Raw genomic sequence first — 22888 nt, forward strand, 5'->3', positions numbered from 1 at the left:
AAACAGTACCCTTACAACTTGATTCATAAAAGGATGAATTTAGTATAAGTGAGCAGCAGGAAGTTGATGGCAATGCGAAATAATTACTGAAGATTAGTGCAACCTATCAGAACAATTTTTAAATTAATGAATCATAGTTCTTTCACTTCAAGTGAAATGCTTCTACAACACTAAGTTGCTGAAAAAAGTTAACTCATACAGAAGAGCAGAAAAAGATAAAGTCAAATTGAAAATCATGCTCAGTATTTATTTGACATAATAAAAGGTGGTTCAAAAGACAGTTCACAAAAATGTAGCACAAAAACTTTGACTCCACGGACACAATCAAGGTTATTCTCACCACAGCATTTTCTCATGCAATAGCCCTTCCATTTCCATATTTTTGAAGTCAGCCGTAATTAATGTACACTTTCACGGTAGAACTACAATGATATATATCCCAGAAGGGAGCCAAAATACTATTCCACAATGGGCATAAGTTGTAAGAAAAGTAGTCAATGTTCTTTCTTATAGATGATGTTTGGCCAATCAAAGCATATCTTAGAGCAGCTGCTGCTTGTGTAGCCTCTTGCAAAACCAGAAATGGGTGGGATGTGATTCAGTTCACCACAGCCATATGTTCAAAAAAGGTGCAGGAGTCTCACAATGCCAACGGGTGCTAGTAACATTGATCTGTAATATTGAAAATGCAAATAAGAAATGTGTACACCATGGGCATGCATATAATGAACAGCAATTTGAGGCAATGCAAAGCAGGAGTTAGTTCACTCAAGGTAATACGAGGTAGGTTGCAAAGTTGAATAGCAATGATTAAAACCACCAAGGAGTTAAAGCACGGAAAACATAACTACCAAAGATGCATACTTCACATAATTATCACAGGTATCTATCAAGTAACAATCTGATATCATAGGCAGATCCAGGGGGGGGAGGGGGCACGTGCCCCCCAGACCCTTAAATAATATGCAAGATTTTTAATTGCGTTAATATTGTTGCCCATTATCATTGCATTCGTTTTGTATTACGAGGTATCCTTGTGCCCCCCAAAACAAAATCCTGGATCTGCCCCTGTCTGATATGCTACCACTTCACAAAAGGGTATATGAGAGTTAATCACCACTTGAATGCTCAGGAAAAGTTTTATTTTCACATATGACTGAAGGGACAGCGGCACCAATAACCACCGCCACCAACAGAAAATTAAAGACTCAAAAATTTGAAAAACTCTACTTACTAACGAAAACTTATGAATAAAGTCAAAACCAATACTTTCTCAACACGTCAATGGTGAGAAATTTCCCCTCTATTGTCCATTTTACATAACCATGGCCCAAGCCTGTAAGAACCATAACAATGGCCTCCAATGAAAAACCAGTACCACTGACTCACAGTTTGATGAAAGTTGGCAATTTTCATTCTTCCACGTAAGAATGAAACAGTGTAAAATATTTCTTGCCTATGTCTACTAGTTTTTTTTCAAAACATTTGAAGTTTGGGTGAAACTATAGTTTTTCAATGAATGCGGTCACCAGAGGCACTTGTACTTCCAGAGGGAAATAATTTGTCTCAGCCATACTTTTCATCAAATTCTTATGAAAATTTGCACATTTACTATAGAAGTCATGAGGATTTCAAATACTAATTAAAAGTAATGCTAAGTGATATTGAAAAACTCTCTAAACTGTTATTTTTCACAAGAATTTAGAAAATTTATCGTCAAAAACATGGTCCTATAAAACATCAAGTTTTGACCTGAGGCAATATGTGAATCAAGTCAAATTATTTTTTCTAATATTCATTATGGTATGACCCACCACCTTAAAAGTAAAATACATATTAGAGATTCTTTTCTCTTTTTCTCTTTGTTGCTAAAAAAAATTTCCTTTTCACGACTAAGGAGGTCAGGGTTGGGTCTTCCTTCAAGTGTGATGAAAAGTTTGCGTTCTATGTCTAAGCAAATATTCATGACATGACTCTAGTACATAGCAAGTGTAAAAATTAAAACATTTTTCATGTGCAGGTTGTTTTTCTCCTGATATGAAAAATGCATATAATTTTTAAAATAGAACAAAGAACAAACTACAGTGGACATAGTTCAGTCATTTTACCATGAAAAAAAATAATTTGGCTTGATTCACATATTGCCTCAGGTCAAAATTTGATGTTTTATGGGACCGTGTTCGAAATTCATTTAAAATTTTTGGTCCAAAAATTTTGATGCAAATTTGACTGCGGGACACCGGATTGAGATTTGGATGCAAAGTATGACTGAGACTGCATTCATTGAAAAACTGCAGTTACACCCAAAATTCAAATGCTCAAATAATTGGATAGTTAATATAGAATAATAGAAAACTAGACCATTATGACTATTAGTTTTCCTGACACATTAAAACCTCTTTACATCATAGTGGAGGGGGCTAAAATTTATGCAATTTGATACAAAAATGGGAGATTCACTAAAGAGAGGTTTTGGTGATATGCACCATTTTTTCATATCCTTTGGAAATGAAAGGCACTACTGTCTTTTAAACCATTAAATTTATGCATTTCATTAAACATGCATGCATTAGTAAACATATATTTATTGGTTTAATGATAACACAAAGTGAGCGCCATCACGTTATTTTTACCATGATTAGAAAGAAAACGATGTGATCTCTCTCAATTCAACAGTCACTTAAAATGATTAGGATAGTTGGATATCTTTTTTCTTATATTTACTGTTAGGTATGCTCTCATATGGAACAAAATGGCTATAACTAATGGTTAACGTGAAAACTATGACATAATTAAGGTTTACAAGAAAAAAAAGGGTGAAAAATGTATCCCCGAAAATGTCAATCCATATACATAATTGTAGCTGCATTAATGGTCTGTAGTTGTCTCCGTACAATTTGCGGAGATAGTTAGGCCGTATCGGGGGTGTATCCTTGGTATGAAGTATGGAGGTTTATGAAGTAAAGAGGTTCACTACATAGAGGTTTTACTGTAGTGCTATAGACTTGGTTTGATCATAATCAATTTTAAAAATCAAAAGTAGAAGTCTCAACAAAATTTCAACTTACAATCAAAGTGCAACTGATGAGGCAGCTTTAGCAGAGAAATATTTGCCTGAAGAGTGGTTTTATTAAAAATTTCACTGCTCATTTTTTCATTGAACATATTTCTTAGTTGCTACCATAACCTGCCTTGACCTCACGTCTCCATGTACCTGAACAACACCAGCATAGATGGTGAATCTTTGTCCTTTGAAATGTTTCAGAGTAGTGTTTCATGAATATGCTTCATACCAAATGAAAGAAATACACCTGAAATAAAGAGAAATAGATATAAGATGGAATGACAAGATATTTAGAGCACGAAAACAAAGAATGCACACATAGCATCAACCCTGACATCCAATAGCTTAAATGCCAAATAGAAGGAACAGCAGACTATTATAATCCATTATCAATTGAAACAACTATGAGGGGCAATAGCTGATGCGTTCAAATAAATAGTAGATGTACCGCATGACTCCACTTCGTGCCAAATGAAAGAGATAAACCTGAAATAAAAAGAAATAGATACTAGACAGAACTGAATGAATGACGAGATATTAGGAACACCAAAACAAAGAATCCTCACATATCATCAACCCTAACATGTCATAGCTTAAATGTAGTATCATATATTATATGATGACATAAAAATTCTAATTTCTACACACATTACCATGGCCTTCACAGACAACACTTGCATTCACCGTGAATGAGCTGGTTCAGTGAGACATTTAAGTCAAAGGACATAAGCCATAAGGAGCCAAAATAGAATTCCACGATGGACTTCAGCCATAAAAAAGATGGACAATGTTCATCTTTATGGCATACAGTTAGCCAATAAGAGCACATGCTGGAAAACAATGTGATCAGCACAGTACCACACCTAACTGAACGCAGGTGGTAAGAATTTCAGTTGACTGTAGCCTTATGTCTACATAATAAACACTGAGAAAATGGTGAAGGCATAGAGTATATGAAATGCATAAAAAACAAGTGTCCATGGGAATATATGTTCAGCCTTAACGGAGGGCAATATTTCATAACTTAATGAATTTAAATGAAATTAACACATAAGAAGGAAAAAATATCATCATCCTGAGCAGATAACACTGAAAATACTTGAATCATGCCACTTAAAGTGAAAAGCATTGAAACTAATAGTTGGTATGTAGTTATGAAGAGAATATAATAAGAGCATTAATAGAGTGGAATATTTACATTCACAAAAAGTAACTCTGCAAACTTCTGTATCATGAAAAAAAGGCACTATGAAAACACAAGCATTCAGTGTCAGACATAATACAGGAACTCAAATTTTAACTGTTTCCCTCTTATGGTTAAGTCTGTGAATGGAGACAAGAAATGACTAACAGCGTATATCCCATTGTAGACCAGGCCTAAGTCATGATATTGATTGCTGAAATTTGTTGGAAATGTTGGAAAAAATTCGTGAAATACGATAAGGCCAATTACCATATCATGTGCATCGCATTTCACACACCTAAGGCAAACAAAATCAAGTAATTTCGCCCCACCCATCAACAGGCTACTGAGTATTGCCTTCATCCTCCCACATAAAAATAAATTTGACATTAGAAGGGAAGAAACATAATCTACAATAGATTATATTTCTTCTATTACAATACGAAATTTATTTCTTCACCAGCTCCATTACTTCATGAACATTTACTAAGATGATTTAAAAGGATGTAAGAGGCAAGAAAGGAATAGGACAAATGAGGCCACATTAGTAAATCCAACGTCGACTGCATGGTACACCAGAAGAATCAGTGAGTGTAGCATAACAAATGTAGACCAGAATTAGGACACTCCAACAGTATTAAATTCATCAAAAGTGAAAGAGTATTTTTGAAACTGCCCACTTAATTACTACACTATAGTAAACAAATACAGTAATATGATTACCTTTCACCATTGACGGCTTGAACAGACAGACCAGCACATATCTGTTACTCATTCACATCATCAATGAGACGAGAAACATCAGCGAGGTTAAGAATTTCGAGTCCAGGATTAGACATCTCTCTTCCATAGAATAACACCTGAAAAAATCCCATAAAAATATATTGACTCAAAGCACAGCTTGCGATTGCACAGACACTACATATATATATATATTGCATTAAGCACACTTCATAGGCGGAAAACCACAAATCAGCGACAAACGAGGACTTCACCTTCACTTTTAGGAGAGCGCTGCTCTCATTTATTACCACTGTTTTTTCGCACTGGATCCCGGCCACTTGACGATGGAACCGTCTTGAAGTTTAATGTCGGTACACCGCTTAATTGATCCCTCTGGAAAGCGGTCCTAAAAGCCAACATCTCGTTCCGATAACTCCCTGTTCACGACCCGCCACCATTTCTGCATTTGGGCAACATTCTGAAAAAAATTCATCCAATAGCAGCTCCGGTTAAATAATACAAGTACATAACTCCAAAGCTCACGCGCAAATTAATAGTAATCCTGCCACAACGCAAGACGACCAAAGACGCCATTAGCATAATACGAATGGCAGAATTCTGAGATTAATCTTGACCCCGTGAGTTTCAACATGATAATTCCTAATAATGAGCAGTATTACACTATAAGCACAGCTTTTTAACTGATAAAACCAATTTCTTTCCATTCTCCTGGTCTTTGAATGCATATTCTTAAAGGAACGTTGCAATCATGCCGGCATCCACACACAGCGACCAAGACACGCCGCTACATTGCATTTCTACCCAAAGCTTCACGGTACAATCACTTGTTGCACTCATGGAATTAACCTTGAGTCCGGTAATAAATAAAAGTTTCAAATTTTAAATAATTTCATCAAAATCTACCAAAAAAGGTGATTTACTTACCCTTGCTTGGAAGAGGCTTTCGTTGCGTATATCCAGCTCCTTACTACGTCTCTTTTGGCAATAGTAGCCTCCTTTCCACCCAGGGACACAGCAACGCCGGTCAGGCCCCATTGCTTAAGCCGAATAAAACTGAATCTACGACTCTCACTACAAAAATTACTGCAAAAATCCGATTAAAGACGGAGCGCGTCGCCCCACTTCCATTAAGTTTAATGGCGAAAATTACACTGACTCAGATCCTATTGCCTAGTGGCGCCGCTATGCGGCCAATGTTGGCGATCGAATAAAATGCGCGCCAAACGGCAACAGATGAAAGGCTTCCCATTGGCCCATCTGGAGACTCCTGTAATGGAGTCCCCTTGCTCCCTTGTGGTTGGCTGCCCAGAATCTGGCTGGCTAAATACATGATCCTAGGGACCCAATTTGCGTTGCTGCAAGGATGCGCTAATGGCTAACGAGTTGGGACACGGCTGAAGAGATAACCTCACAGGCATACCTACGTCACAGAAAATGGCGGCGGGCGCCAAACATATTCAAAATGAAATGCCGTACAAGTATGATGCCGTAAAAGATAGAAAGGAATGATTAAAAACCGTGGGACGTACATGTTTTTAATTTTATACAAGAAAATATAGAATTATCGCACACATTTTGTAGTCTTACTCATTAAAAGCCGAAACATAGGAAGGATAACCTTAAAGGAATACCGCAGTCTTCAATGCATACCTGTAATGCAATCCTAATAATGGACAATTTAAGAAAAAATTACAATTGTTAGCGTACGGATAACCTTTAGGCATACTTCAGTCTCTAATTTGAACATGAAAATCAATTCATAGATTGCAAAATCTATTAAGAACTTAGGCGTTGAAGACGGGATAACCATCGGGCATACCTCTGTCTGTAAAGCCGATGTCCCACGGTCAAATTTGCGTCAAAATATTTGCTTTTAAATCAACTAGGGAATCCGTAATAATGAATTGATCTTTAATAAGAAGGATGCGATCTTTAGAATCGCAATACAAGGAGGGATGTTTTGGAAAGAATAAAAGATTTACTTAAGGTATCGAGGCCGAATTCCACAGGTTAGCTTTGTGAAGGGCATACAATGCGAGCGAGCGAGCAGCTGGAGAAATGACTAATATGGACTGACTAACCTGTGTGACACTACAGCTGCCCGTTTCTATCTCTATGATAATAGGATAAGGACCTTATGTTAGCAACTGCTAGATTAGGAGAGAAAAAATGTGATTTAAATGCACGTTTATAGCACTATTCATAACATCTTCTCAACCACAATGTCCATCATTTATTAATGACATTTTCGTCGCGGGAATAAACTGCCTCATGTTGTATCCAGCCATTTTATTCTGCCCTCAACCTTGCTGATAAGGGACATGAAAATATCATCACTTATCGTCATTTAATATCGATAACATCGGGAAAATCGGCGACCAACTCCTCCAACATGTTTAGCCGTAGCCTACGTTATATACAAGGCCGTCCAACGTCGGGAAAAAGCTGGGACAGCGCACGTAGTTGAGTCTTCGGCCGGTAGAGGCGCTCTTTTGAGAACATGAATTACATGAGATCTTACGGGAAATAGCAACGGAACTGATGAAATTACGTTATTTTTATCTTAAGAGAGGCTCTAAATTCTTTCTAATACTTGTAAATCTACATAATACCCAGCAAGCCACCTTTAGGGTGTTTGGCAGGGGAAAATAATGAAGTATGAGAAAAAGCGAGGATATTTATTTTAACGAGGTCTCGAGAAAATTAGTCCTAAGGCGATTGATTTTGGACCCTATTGCAAAACTTTTTTCGATGGAAATGATTACTCACTAACCAAAACTTATAAAATATACAAGAATTGCCATGAGAAAAAAATCTCCTGTACCGGGAATCGAACTGCGGTCATACCGCCATGCGCGTCTTTAGGGCAGGATTGAGACTCTTAACCGGTCGTGAAGGGGCCAGGGGCCGTATTCTGTATTTCGTCGGTACCGCACCGGTCGGTTTCCCTTCCCAGCCCACCGACAGCAAATCATTCCGTACCGACGACGGTTTCCATACCGACGACGGCTAATTCAGCGATTCAGTATGGTCGTCGGTATCAAACCAGTCGGTACGGTTCCCCCTCCTTCTCAAACAGGGAAAATCCGAATATATCCGAAGTTAGAAGTCATCTAACGTGTCTCCACCAATGAAAGAAGGGTAAAAACAAGTGAAGACTCATTGGCACAGTTTGTTGTCGTCATTCTCAATCTTTTTATTTGGGGAAATTACGACTTATTGCTAGATTAAGATAAACGATATTGGATAAGTTGTTAACAATGCTGATATAATGTGTGGTAGTAATGCTGTACCTACAGAATCGAAGGAAACAATATTACAACATCACAATAAAGTTTGTAAGTGATGGAGATTGTTGTTGCTGGAATGAATTATTGAAACTATCCTTGAGATCGTAGTTTCTTTTTTTAAATATTGGTTCCGTATATTGCTATTTATTCATGATTTGGTAATATAGTTGTTATTAAGTAAGTTCCGTCTAAATGTTATCAACGGAAGTTTATGCCATTGGCACCGTAGCAGACGAAAATAACATACCATGGAACGTGAACGTAGGATTCAAAAGCAAATGTAAATGTCATATTAGGAACAAGTTAGGAAATAGTTATAAAAATATGGAACTGGGTGTAATTAAAAGAAGTGTAATGATGAGGAAGTAAAGAAATTGTGATTGGGTGAAATACATATGTTTAAGTTGCGCATTCCAATTGAGAGAAAATGATAATATTGCGGTAAACCTCATACTTATTAACAAATATCTTCTTTTATCGTCAAGGGAATCAATGGCTGACGATAAAATGAAATATAGTTGCCTGTTACAAATGAAAAAAACTGATACCGTTGTGGCAAACTTCATACTTAAATAAAAAGATCTTATTTCTATGCCGAGAGAAACGCCAAATGATGATTGAGTGAAATAATAGTTGCCTATTCAGAGTGAGACAAAGTGATAACATTGCGGCAAAACTCATATTTAATCAAAAATATCTTTTATATGTCAAATGAGCAAATAAATGATGATAGATCTATTTCACTCGAGTGAAAGAAATCCTATTACAAGCGAATGAAAGTGGTAACATAAATGAGAGAAAGTCATTATATAGTGGCAAACCTCATGTTTATTAACCAATATCTTATATTTATGTCAAGGTAATCAATATAGATGTTGACACAGTGAATTAGGCCCCTATTAGCCGAGGCAACCAGACGCGCAACCGGTGGCGCGTCCGGTGGCGCGTCTGGTTGCTCGGGTTTATTCCGCCCAGGACACCGGTGGCGCCACCAACATCGGTTTTAAATTTTACCCTGCGCACAGCAGTAGTTGCAATAATAATATTTCACATCAATCTTGGCAGTTTTTAAAACTTAATTCTACTTTCATAAACAGTCTTCAAATAAACATCAGGAGTGTAAATTCATTAACATTGTTCAATTAAAGTAATCTCATTGATTAACACAATAAAATATTCTAGTAATCACTGAAATTTTTAAATAAAATATTTGTTTCATTGCACGTGAGAATGAAATTCCTGAATCTTACAAACTTTACATTTAACAACGGTTTCGTTAGAATGTCGGCTACTTGATTTTCTGGGAGACAAAACTGTAAATCAAATAATCCTTCCGAATACTCCCAAATTATAAATCTATACCTCACCTTAATGTGTTTTGTTCTCCTACTCATATGATCATATTGTATCATTTTTATTGTACTCTGATTGTCTATATCTAAATTTACAAATACTGGTTTGCCAGTCAACTCCCCAATTAAAGCCTTAGCATTTTTTTTCTTGACAACACTCAGATGCTGCAATAAATTCTGCTTCATTTGAGGATAGTGCCACAACGCTTAGTTTGTATGAGCACCACAGGATTGGCACTCCACCGAACAAAATTACATATCCTGTTGTACTTTTTCTTTTAGACAGATCTCCTGCAAAGTCTGAGTCACTATGCATATCCTTGCAGCTTTATTTGCTCTTCCATTTCTGTTGTGCGGAAATGCATTCCCAACCCTTGTGTTCCTTGTAGATATCTCATCTACATCTCTTCAAATTCTCTTTAACTTCTTTGACAGGTTTTTCCATGAATCTACTCTCAAAATTAACCGAAAATGCAAGGTCTGGTCTAGTTTTACATAATATAACGTATCATCTATAAATGATACGAAATGCCTTTTACTATCGCGAGTCTCTGTCTCAAATGGATCGCAAACATCAGTGTGAATTATTTGCAAAATTCTATTTGCTCTCATTCTTTCAGTTTTAAATGGGAATCTGGCTCGTTAAGCATTCACGCAAACAGAACTAAACTTACTGCCATTTGTCCTTGAAATTTATTAAGGTACACCACGACATAGTGATGAAAATTTTTCAAGGTTAAAATTTAAATGACCCATTTCTCTGAGCCATTCCATATCCAAATTAACTGCCTGAGTTAACATGGCTTCGGTTTCGTTTAAGTCAACTACAAACTATCCATTTGAACCTTTCTTCCCTTCTATTACAATATTTTGTTTTGGTATTTGCATTTCAACTACTAATATTATAATGCTATCTTTTGTAAATAAGTAATACATTTCCATTATTTTCTGTGATTTCAGAAACTGACATTAAATTTTTAGATAATAGGTACACATACCCCTCTTTTAGTTTACATTTATTCATTTCTAGACTTCCTACTCCATTGACTAACATACTCCCATCTTTCTTAGTAACCTTAAACTTATCATTACATGGACGCAAATTTTCTACTATTTCGGTGGAATTAACCATATGTTTTGTCGCTCCGCTATCCATTACAAATTCAAATGTATTCTTGCTACTAAGATAAGACGCAGATTAAGCTAAAAATGCTACTTAATTTTCTCTTGGCTTTCTGTTCCTATATATTATACCCTTTTTCATTTGACGATCCCTTATTTCCAAAAAAAATGAACAATGTTTTTCATCATGATTCGTTTTCTTTCACGTTTTACAACATTTTTCTCGTAAAAAGCAGTCCTTTTCTGAACGATTAGTTCGTTTACATATTGAACACCCCCTTTTTGGACATCTAGCTTTGATATGACCCTTTTGGATACATGGAAAACACACTATATCATTTTTATAATTCATTTTACCGTGTCGATAATCTGCCTGGAGCGTCGTGGTCCGGGCAGTATGATGCGCGCGCATGCAATATTCAGTCACCGGTTGCGCGTCTGGTTGCCTCGGCTAATAGGCTACATATACTCCAATGCCCCGGGACGATTCTGAGCAACCCAAAGTGGAAGGCGCGGTTGCGGGGCTCAGGCGACTGGTTTCGGTGGAAAGTCTGGTGGCGCGTCTGGTTGCCTCGGCTAATAGGACTCATTTGATTCTATGCCCCGCGACTGACCATTTCCACCGGACGCGCCACCGGTTGCGCGTCTGGTTGCCTCGGCTAATAGGGGCCTTATAGTGGCCTATTCGAAGGGGCAGAAAAAGATAACATTGCAGCAAACCTCATTATTTACTCGGTGATGAGATAAAAACAAAATAAAACGTACAATGCGCACCGGGGAGTTGATGAAACCCACTAGTCGGTGGCCGTACCGACACCTTTTTGCTGTCGGTACGGGTACCGACGATCTCTCGCCCTCACGTCGGTGCCGCACCGATCGGGTGCGTACAGAATCGCACGACTTCTTACCGGGAGTTGGTGTGACGTCGTACCCGACGAATCGGTGCCGCACCGATCGGTTTGGAGTTACAGAATACGGCCCCAGAACTAGGACTTTTGTCAGGAGGTGCAACGATCAGTTTGCCACTATCCCTCCCGTGATCCCTTTCTCTCTTCCACCCCTAAAATATAATACCTCTGTAATCCATTTTTTTATGGTGCGTTAGTTGAAATTACTCGCCGTATGTATGCTGTGAAGAACTTTTATTAATATTAGTTTAAAATGATTTTTAATTATTTTGGCTAACTAATTTAATTATGAAAGTTAAATAACTTTTGTAATAAATGTTTCAAAATTTTCTGCTCCCCTCTCTGAAATCTTCGCCAGAGGCACACGCCCCCCTGCAACGCCCTAGCTCTAGTCTTGGGTTGCGGCTTCATTGAAGTCCTTTTTTCCCGCGTTGACATCCTTGACGAACCACAAGGGTTTAAAATCTAGCAGTGACGGATATAGATCTGCACCAACTAGGTGGGGGCCTATCTTCGTGAATTAGTACACAACCACGGGAATTTCCCCCTAGGCGAAGGGGGGTTCGGGGATTTTGAAAGTAAGGATTTTCCAGACTCAAAAACGGCTGTTTTAGACTAATTCTTTGATGAAAAAGACACTATATTATGCAGGTGTAGTAGATCGTTTTATCAGTTCCAAAGCGTTAAAATAGGCCCTATAAGGTTAAAAATAATTTGTATTTTGACTCGTTATAGTTGGTAAATTTGCCGGAAAATTTTGCTATCTGCTTTACGTCAAAGTAGTGACATATGAAAATTTCAATTTTTATCTATAGCGTATGTTACGACTCCTAAGCGTCTCCCCTCCCCATAGATCCGCCACTCTCATCTTGTACCACGAGCCTCGGAACAATTGCCATGGGAATCAAAGAAAGTTTGCTCAGTGGCCTGGAAATCCAAGATCACAGCCTCGATTCCCGGTTCAGGGGAATATATTCTCATGGCAAATTCATGGATATATCACCGCCGTTCACGCAGCAGGTTTCGATATACTACATGACGTACCACTATAAAAGGAAAGAAAGCATACCACAAGAAAAGAAAGCAAGGTGTGACATTGTGGGTTAAAAAACCGCTTTTTCTTGCTTTCGGATTTTGTTATGTAAACTGTCGTACCAATTCAGGGGCGGATCCAGGATTTCTTTCTGGGAGGGGCACAAGCAAGGCCGTATCCAGGATTTTGTTCAAGGGGGGGGGGGCACAAGGATACCTCGTCATACAAAACAAACGAAATGATATTGGGACCGTATTAAAAATCTAGCATATTTTAAAGGATCTGGGGAGGGGCACGTGCCCCTGTGCCCCCCCTGGATCCGCCTATGCGTACCACTCTATGTGTAAGGGGTACTCATTGATTGCGTGAATCGTTCAGGGGCAAGGGGGTCGAACCGATTCTCACCCAATCTCACGTGGAGGGGAGGGGGGTCCTGGCAAGTATCACGTCATTTTTTTCCGCAAGAAACAGCGTAAAATTGTAATAAAACTGGGTGGAATTGAGCAAAACGTGTTCCTCTATTAAACTAGTTAAATTACATTTTTTGTGGGAATTTTCACAGATGGCCAAAGAGTAAACACCAGTACGTTCGAATTGATGAGTGGAAGAAAGGATTCATTTGCGTTCATTCAGAAGACAGTATTCCATTGCGCGCCTTGTGGCCCCATTTCGGCCTCTATTCCTTAGCTACGATTTTAGTCACACCCTTGAGAACATGAGAAATCAGTTTCTTGACCGTAGACTGACATCTGACGGAGTAAACGTTTCCAGTGACTACGTCAAGTTACTCTACCGACAGCAGGAAAACAGTGAAAACATGCCAAGAACTTGAATTTAAAACTGTCTACCTCTCTGCGATAGAGTAAATGACTCTGGAGATGGCAAATCACTGTTGCTTATCAGGAAACTCAATAGCATTTCTAAGGGCCATGAAACTCCTGCAACGGAACCGGAAGATCTTCTCGAGATATTAAGTAGACCTATTCCAGGTAAGGTTACTGAAAACGTGTTTGTCGACAGATTAATTATTTGATAGTTAATTAATTATTATTAACAAATTTCCCCAAGTGATCATCGCTTATATATTTGAAATATATATGAGAGAAGCTGCAGTAGCTTTCGTGGCGGGTTACCTAGTCCGAATCGCAGAGGAGAGAACTGAATGTATAGGGTGTCTGGAACCTCTCGCCGCATGTCAAAAAAGTGCTCCCTCACTGTTATTAGTGAACCATTTGAATAGATCATAGATAGATTGTTATCCTAGCAAAAACTTTATATATTTCTCAGTGTAAGCAGTGCGCAAACTTGACAGCAAAATTTTATATTCGGGCAATACTCTTTCTGCAACGCCAGCTACTTGAAGAGCAATTACTGACATTCATTTTACCAAGATTTCTGAAGGAATTTGCTTGTAAGCAATGCACAAACCCGGTATTGCTTCGTGTAATATTACAAAAATTTTTGAGGCCACTTCTGGACAATTATGCTAAAAAAGAAACGAACACTGTAACAGGACCTGCGTTTAGGAAAATATCACTTTGTCGGAAATTCCTATAATTTTGAAAACATTATTCCGTGAAAAATACCAAAAAATAAAGGCCAAAATTAAATAAATATGGTAAATGTTAGCATAATCACGAAAAGAGAACTAATTTTGACAAAAATCGCGTCTGTTTCAAATGTTCGCCATTCATTCCCATACGAATTTTGTTCTCAAAACAGCGCCAGCGGCGACAACTGGAACTAACTCCAGACATGCTCATTCTGCCCGTTACAGCTCACGTTGGACGGCCTTATGAATAACGTAGGCTACGGTTTAGCATGCTTATTCCAACGCTTTCATACCCCCTTTCCGGCCAAGGCCAAGTTCAGCATTCCTTCTGTTTTCTTTTTTCGCCTCTTTTATGTTCAATAGGCCTGTTTAGACAATTTCGCCTGCTAAAAAGGCAGAATCCTTCACCTCCACAAGTTTCCACATCTGTTTACATAAATATCGTCTTTCGCTTGTTTTTAGTCAAAATAAGATGCATCGTGGGACACCCCCTGTCCAGTTGCATCAAAATTTTGGTCCAAAAATTTTGATGCAAATTTGACCGTGGGACATCGGCTTAAAGCAAACACGACAAACAATGCACAATAAATATCAAAATTCCAGTTATCGGACGAAAGATAACCTTCAGATATATTACAGTCTTTCACGTAAATGTGCAAAAGTATCCTAAGAAAGGACAATTTATGTAAAATTATAATTATCGGATTAGGGATAACTTTCAGGCATACCTCGGTCTCTAGTGTAAACATGACAAATTATGGACAATTAACATCAAAATTTTAACTTTTGGTTGATAATTACTTTCCGTAATACCTAAGTCTTTAATATAAATGCACAAAACTATCCTAATATTGGACAATTTATGTAAAATAGTTGTTATCGGAGTAGGGATAACTTTCAGGCATACCTCTGTCTCTACTGTAAACATGACTAACTATGGACAATTATTATAAAAATTCTAGCTTTTGGTTGAAAGATAACTTTCTGGAAAAGCTAAGCCATTAATATAAATGTGAAAAACTATCCTAAGAATGGACAATTTATCTAAAATTATAATTATTGTAGTAGGGATAACTTTCAGGCATACCTCGGTCTCTAGTGTAAACATGACTAACTATGGACAGTTATTATAAAAATTCTAGCTTTTGGTTGATAGATAACTTTCTGGAAAAGCTTAGCCATTAATATAAATGTGAAAAACTATCCTAAGATTAAACAATTTATGCACAATAGTTGTTATCGGAGTAGGGATAACTTTCAGGCATACCTCTGTCTCTACTGTAAACATGACTAACTATGGACAATTATTATAAAAATTCTAGCTTTTGGTTGATAGATAACTTTCTGGAAAAGCTTAGCCATTAATATAAATGTGAAAAACTATCCTAAGATTAAACAATTTATGCACAATAGTTGTTATCGGAGTAGGGATAACTTTCAGGCATACCTCTGTCTCTACTGTAAACATGACTAACTATGGACAATTATTATAAAAATTCTAGCTTTTGGTTGATAGATAACTTTCTGGAAAAGCTTAGCCATTAATATAAATGTGAAAAACTATCCTAAGAATGGACAATTTATGAAAAATTATAATTATTGGAGTAGGGATAACCGTCAGGCATACCCTGATAAAAATAAACTCCCCCATGATGGGTAAAGGAAAGGTAAAGGAATGGTAGTAGCCATCATATGGTGGGTAGTTACCCTTGTACAAACCACGCCCTACCTTCTGAGGAGGGTAAGGGAAGGAAAGAACAAACCTTCGTCTACACCTCCTGCAAACTCCTTCGCTTACCATCCGTCTACACTGCATTAAGGGTAAGGTAAGGGATAGGCCTATACTTCATCCTCCCTTCCTTGGCACTCCTTCACTTACCATTCCTCTATCCTTTGTCCAACATGTATTATGGGTTACGGAAGGGTAGGCCTATACTTCGTCCACCCTTCCTTGGAACTCCTTCCCTTACCATCCGTCTACCCTTCCTCTACATGCCATTAAGGGCAAGGGAAGTGTAGGGCTATCCTTCGTCTACCATTCCTTGGAACTCCTTCCCATACCATTCGTCAATCCTTCCTCTAACTCAATTAATGGAATGGCAAGTATAGGAATATCCTTCGTCTACCTTTCCTTGGGACTTGGCATTTATTTCTGAGGAAAATATAGCCTGAAATTGTCTCCTCAGCTACGTTCACCAGCTAAAGAGTATTGAGTTCTGTACAAGAACATAAGCAGTCTTTGAAAGCAAAGATGGATGGGCTGCACAACTTATCTTTAAAAGTCTCCTAAGGAAAGCAATAATATATACTCAACAGTTTCTATAAGTGTGTGAAAAAAGCTCATTCAGAAGAGCTTTCATTCACATTATTAGGATGTAACCTATTTGTGTGGCTGACAATGTGACATCCTGGGAGTACAGTGATGTTCGGTATTTGAATGCCGATGTTATTTTCTGAAAAGAAATAGGTATGGTAGAAAAAAGTCACTGCTTTCTTCCACATAGGTCCAGGTGCAAAAGATATTCTCATATAAAGATTTTGTACTATAAGACCCATTGAGATACTCCAGCACACAAGTACCTTGAAAGCAGAGGTTGTTAAGGCGCTACTTCAGCATCCCCCAATATGTGAGTCCTGGGTTTTAATACCACATGAAGGCTAACTTTTTTCTGTCTCATAATTTTAGAAATCACTGTTACAACTCATCCCCATTCATTTAATTGAGTTGCTTAGCGATTTTTTAAATTTTCATATTAATATATGGATTTTTAGTTTTTATATTAGTCCTACCCTCCCTCTACACTCCAGGAAGGATAATACCTACCCGCCAATGTTCTAAAATATGCTCTGTCTCCCCTTGCTGAAGGGTAGAGGAAGGGTAGGCCTATCCTTCCTATCCCTTCATTGAGACTGGCCCAACCCTTCCTCTACCTTTCTCCTACACTCCAGGAAGGATAATGCCTACCCGCTAATGTTCTAAAATACGCTCCGTCTACCCTAGCTGAAGTGTATAGGAAGGATAATCCGACCCTTCCCTTACCCTCATTAGAGGGTAGACCTCCCCACAATGGAGGAGTTTATTTTTATCAGGGTACCTCTTACTTTAATGTAAACATGGAAATTATAGACAACTAATATCAATATTCTAGTCATTGGATGATAGATAGGTGTTACATTTGATTCATCCCTGACATTTCAGTATCATATCCAATCCATAGCCATAAAAGCTACTAAAACAATGGGTTTCATATTCAGAATTTCAAGAGATTTTGATAATATTCATACTTATAAGATCCTCTATTGCACTTTAATCCGCCCTATTCTTGAGTATGCCTCTATTGCATGGTCCCCGTTCTATAACATTCACATCAAAGCTATTGAGAGTGTGCAACGCAGATTCATAAGATTAGTATCCTACAGATTTAACATCCTCCCTATTATTCCCTCCCTATTATATGACTTAACACTATCCCTTCTTAATCTGTTACCTTTGGCAACCCGTCGATTACACCTGGACATAACATTCCTTCACCGTCTACTGCATGGAGACATTGACTCTATTCATCTGGTAGAAATGATCCCTTTCCATGTCCCCATTTTAAACACTAGGCAAACATTCATGTTTTCACTCCCTCACTCTAATAGAAATTACACCTTCCCCTCACCCTTAACCAGAACTATGCGGAGCATTAACTACAAATGTAGTAACATTGACCTTTGTAATTTAAATCCAAAGAATTTAAAGAGAAAACTACCTTTGTTTGTGCATTGACTTAAATAATTTGTTCTTGTGTATAATGATAATGTCTATTTCCACTGTTTAAGAGATATGTGACTGTTCAATCTATTATTCTTAACTACTGTGTTTATTTTTTCTATTGTTGGTTTTTACAGCAAGTTTATTCGATTATTACTGTATTTTTAAGAGCTTAAAAATATTTCATTCTTATGATAATTGTTCATTTTTGTAATTGGATAATTTTCCCGTCAATAAACCATTAAACATAGATAACTTTCTGGAATACCTGTATTTAATGTAAACATTAAAATCATTTCAAAGATGGCAAAATTTATTAAGAACTTTGGTAAATGAAGACAGGATAACCTACAGAAATACCTCAGCCTTTATTTAAAACCAAATATTATATAGTGTTGTAAATCAGGAAATCTGAGTTACTGTAATGGAGACAACTCCTTATTAATTATTAATTCCGACTGTGTATGAATATAAATTATGACACACAAATCAGCCTCCTTGGCATAACAATCCGTCAATAGCAACCACAAACAAAAACCTAGATATAACGAGATCCCACGGTGCTCCAATAAATACTCGCTATAGCGAGTATTAGCTATAGCTATATCCTTTATGTCATTTTCATCAACTGGTAGTCGAGATAATGCATCTGCCAGATTACTGCTGCCATTAACGTATTTTATTGTATCGTCATATCCAGACAGAAACAATGCCCACCTCTGCAACCCATTAGCTCCCATTTGTGGAATAACTTTATGTTCACCAAATATTGCTAACATAGGCATGTGATCTGTCTCCAAAATGAATTTTCTTCCCAACAAGTATTGAGAAAATTTTTTTATTGACCAATAAATTGCTAAGGCTTCTTTGTGAATTACAGAATAATTCATTTCAGCAGGCGATAGAACTCTTGACACAAAGCTTATAGGTTTTTCCTCACCATTCTCAAAAATATGCACCAACACCCCAGCAATTCCCTTACTGCTGGCATCGCAAATCAATTTTACTGGTAAATCAGGATTATAATGCACTAATATCACATCTGATGACATAATTCTTTTAACTTGAATGAAAGCTCTCTCACAATCATCATTCCATTCATATTTTACTCCTTTTCACAACAATTTATACATTGGACCTAAAACTTTCGACATATTAGGAACGATTTTCCCATAGTGACTGCAGGTACCAACGAAAGATCTAACCTCAGATACATCAGTAGGGCTGGTGGCCTTAACTATAGCTTTCACTTTGCAAGGATCCTTCCTAATTCCTGCAGCATCAATAATATGACCTAAATATGAAATTTCTGTTTCAAAAAATTAACTTTAAAACTTTAAGAGGAAGGGATATATCCTCAGGTTATAGTGATTTATCCCCATGTATATGTATACGTCCTTACATTGTAATCTTTAGGCATACCTCATTCAATAATTTAATCATGAATACTTCTCCTGATAATGCAAAAATAATTGACTGCTCTTGATATTGGAATTAGGGATAACTTTCCAGGCATACCTCACTCCTTCATGTAAACATGAAAAACTATTTCACGTACATAACCTTAAAATGAAAATTTATTGAAAACTCTTGATATAGGAGTCATTGAAATCCTTCCATTCACACCTCTGTTATCCTTCTCCTGCGCCTATGGTGTGAAAATATTAACCATAAGATTTTATGGTTTATAGGATATAACTCTAATGTACATCTAGGTACCTACCTAATAGGTGTACTTATTTATATCTGTAGCACACTTTAAATAAGGGAATGAACTATTCAACCATAAATGCATATATTATTTGGAGAGATAACTTTCTAGGAATACATACACATAACAGGTCATATATTAATCTCTGTAGCAAGCTTAATATTATGGGTGTGAAAAATCAAACATAAAATATTTTTGGAGGAGGAAATAACTTTTTAGGTATACATCCAAATAATGGTTGCATATATTAATCTCTGAAGCATACTTGTATTAAGGGAGTGAACAAATTGACCATCACAGGTTATAGTAGTATGAGATAACCTTTTAGGCATGCATCTACATAATGGGTGTACATATATCAATATCTGTATGGCATACTTGTAGGCACTAAGGGAGTGATATTATCCACCATAAAAGTTATTTTCAAAAGAGAACTTATTAGGCATACTACATACACATAAAAGGTGTATACCTATATATTAATCTCTGAAGGATACTTGTCCTAAGGGAGGGAACAAATGAACCATAAAAGATATATAGTAATATAATATCGGATGATAGAAATAATAATGAACCTATAATATTAATGGAGGAAGAGATAGTAAATTTGGCATACGCCTACCTATAAAGGGTGTATATTTTACCTCTGAATTAATAAGAATTAGGATATCATATAGGTTTGAATGTTTTTATCAAGGGCTCAGGAGTAGCAAACCACTTTAGTGGTTTGCTGGTGGTTTTGCTAAGTGGTTCATCTTAGCCTCAATTAACGATAATGTGATTAAATTTTCCATTCTAAGATTATATAGTACTATAAGCAGGTTATCCTTTTTTACATGAAGTACTCATGTTTAACTGAAGGTTATCCCTGCCTCCAGTATTAAGAGTGTTAGTAATATATTGAATTCTAGAATGAGGAATTTGAAAAAAGCTTTTACATTTTCATAAAGGAATGAGGTATGCCTGGTAGGTTATCACCCAAGCCTTCAATAATAACAGTTTTAACTGAATCATTTCACTTTAAACTAAATTATTTTCATTCTAAAATAGATAATAATGACAATTATTATTTCATAGTTACGTGACAGACTGATATGCCTGAAGGTTTTCCCAACCTCTCAAAATCAAGACATTTCAATATTTTTGCATTCAATACATAGGTATGTAATTCTTTTTTTTAGTTTAAATGAAGGACTGAGGAAAGCCAGGATGATAATTCCAACCTAAAATATAAAGAGAATTCAAAAAACTTATGCATTTTGTGGTTAAGTGTATGAAATAGGTTTTCATATTAACATGAGGGTCTGAGGTATGCCTACAAGGTTATCTCTACCATGAATATAAAGAAATTTCAATAAATTTTGCAAAAATTGGATAGGTCATCATATTTACATGAAAATTTTGCAAAAGTTGGACAGGTCATCATATTTACATGAAAGACTGACGCACTTTCTCCAATACCAAAAGTTCCATATATTTTGCATTCTAAGGATAGATATTCATGTTTACATTGAGAACTGAGGTATGCCTGAAGGTTATCCTCTCTCCAATAGCAAACGTTCCCACTATATTTTGCATTTTAAGGATAGATTTTCATGTTTACATTGAAAAATGAGGTATACCTAAAAAGTTATCCTCTCTCGTACAACATAAGTTCTCCGTATACTTTGCATGCGAGGGATAGATTTTCATGTTTATAATGAGAACTGAGGTATGCCTGAAGGTTATCTTATCTCCAATAACAAAAGTTCTCAGTATATTTTGCATTCTAAGGATATATTTTTATATTTTCATGTTTACAATGAAAACTGAGGTATGCCTGAAGGTAATCCTCTTTCCAATAGCCCAGATTTAAATGTTTACATGCCCGATTTTTGTGTCACCTATTTGCATTTTTTGGAATTTATCGCTATAATTAGTATTAAATTGCACTTTATTTACCTGTAATAATTTATAAATAGACAGTATACCTATATGATCGCTTTTACTTCATTTATATCGCCTTTTACCGCTGGATTCCATTGAGTAAAAACAGTTGAGGGTGTATTTAGAATAGTAGTTTGACGTTGGCCGTATTCGTCACAGTGGCGCTGGCGTCAGGTATGCCAAAAAGGTTATCCATGGCCACCTATAATACAGGCCGGAACATGCAATTTGGCGACAGCGCTTTACGTGACGTCAGGGGTGCTACTCTGCACATCGCCTGGGGTGCGGTGGATCGGCCTCGCAGCTGTTGACGTTAATACGGTTGGACCTCCGTTCACCTTCCCTAAAGTTAAGCTAAAAATTACGGTAGGGTTGAGTTATTCGAGTAGTTATATTTCGTATTTTAACAGCTATTTATTAAAAGTAATCGTGAGAACTAATAACAAGCCAAGGGATACGAGAGATTATTCACGGAAATATATTTAAGTACTGCGATCGACGTCCCAGAAGTTCAGACCAAGAAGGAAATACCGTTTAGTTTACTACTTAACCCATTGGTTGTTAATATGGAAGAACACCCTATAAAATTTATTGACTTAGAAATAAAGAGCGGCTTTTAAATAAACATCATTTCACCTCCCTGCATAACCTAAAAAATTAACATGTTAAAAAGTAATTCGTTATTTTCTAGCACCTTTCGTCGCGGTATTTCAGGAGAGAAAAATAATTTATGAAGTTCAACAACATTTATTTAAACTAAAAATCAGATATATACATTTTCCGGTAAACATTTCATATTGAAGAGGTCAAACAACCTCACAATGTCACAAGACATGGCCATAAAAGCATAAATATTACTCCAGAAAGTGGAATAAATAAAAGCTGCCACAGGTTCTTAATTTCAATTTCAGCTGGAAACAACCTCCATAGATCTTGCCATTTGAAGTTCACCGATGAACCGTCACCAGCAACAGCTATCAGTTTCACAGGCACCACATTACCTGATGGAAAAAAATGATCAGTACAAATGTTAGGGCTAATTAGAAAACTATGTGATATAAAAAAAAACTAGTCTTAGCATTATATAAATTGGACAACGTTTAAAAAATATGAAGCCACAAGGAAGATAAATATATATTCAATCTAATATTTCTTAACAACAAGATCAGTATAATGAAATATTAACGACTTCCGAATTGGAAAAATCTCAAGAAATAACATTATACTAACATTTAACTCAATACTT

General features: G+C 36.7%; 2 long non-coding RNA genes across 3 annotated transcripts; both read right to left on the reverse strand.

The window, feature by feature from the left end:
- Positions 1–226: 226 nt before the first annotated feature.
- LOC124158448 lies at positions 227–3215 on the reverse strand. Its single transcript, XR_006864796.1, has 2 exons — positions 3069–3215; positions 227–672 (listed from the first exon to the last, which is right to left on the reverse strand). It is a non-coding gene; the product is annotated as an uncharacterized LOC124158448 (long non-coding RNA).
- A 308-nt stretch (positions 3216–3523) lies between these two features.
- LOC124158447 lies at positions 3524–6297 on the reverse strand. Of its 2 annotated transcripts, none has more exons than XR_006864795.1 (4): positions 5916–6297; positions 5279–5448; positions 4971–5107; positions 3524–3550 (listed from the first exon to the last, which is right to left on the reverse strand). It is a non-coding gene; the product is annotated as an uncharacterized LOC124158447 (long non-coding RNA). The 2 variants fall into 2 exon arrangements; XR_006864794.1 differs by having other exon boundaries at positions 5243–5448; positions 5916–6296.
- Between the last annotated feature and the right edge of the window lie 16591 nt (positions 6298–22888).

The sequence above is a fragment of the Ischnura elegans genome, chromosome 5, assembly GCF_921293095.1.
Source record: "Ischnura elegans chromosome 5, ioIscEleg1.1, whole genome shotgun sequence".
In the NCBI taxonomy this organism is placed as follows: Eukaryota; Metazoa; Arthropoda; class Insecta; order Odonata; family Coenagrionidae; genus Ischnura; species Ischnura elegans.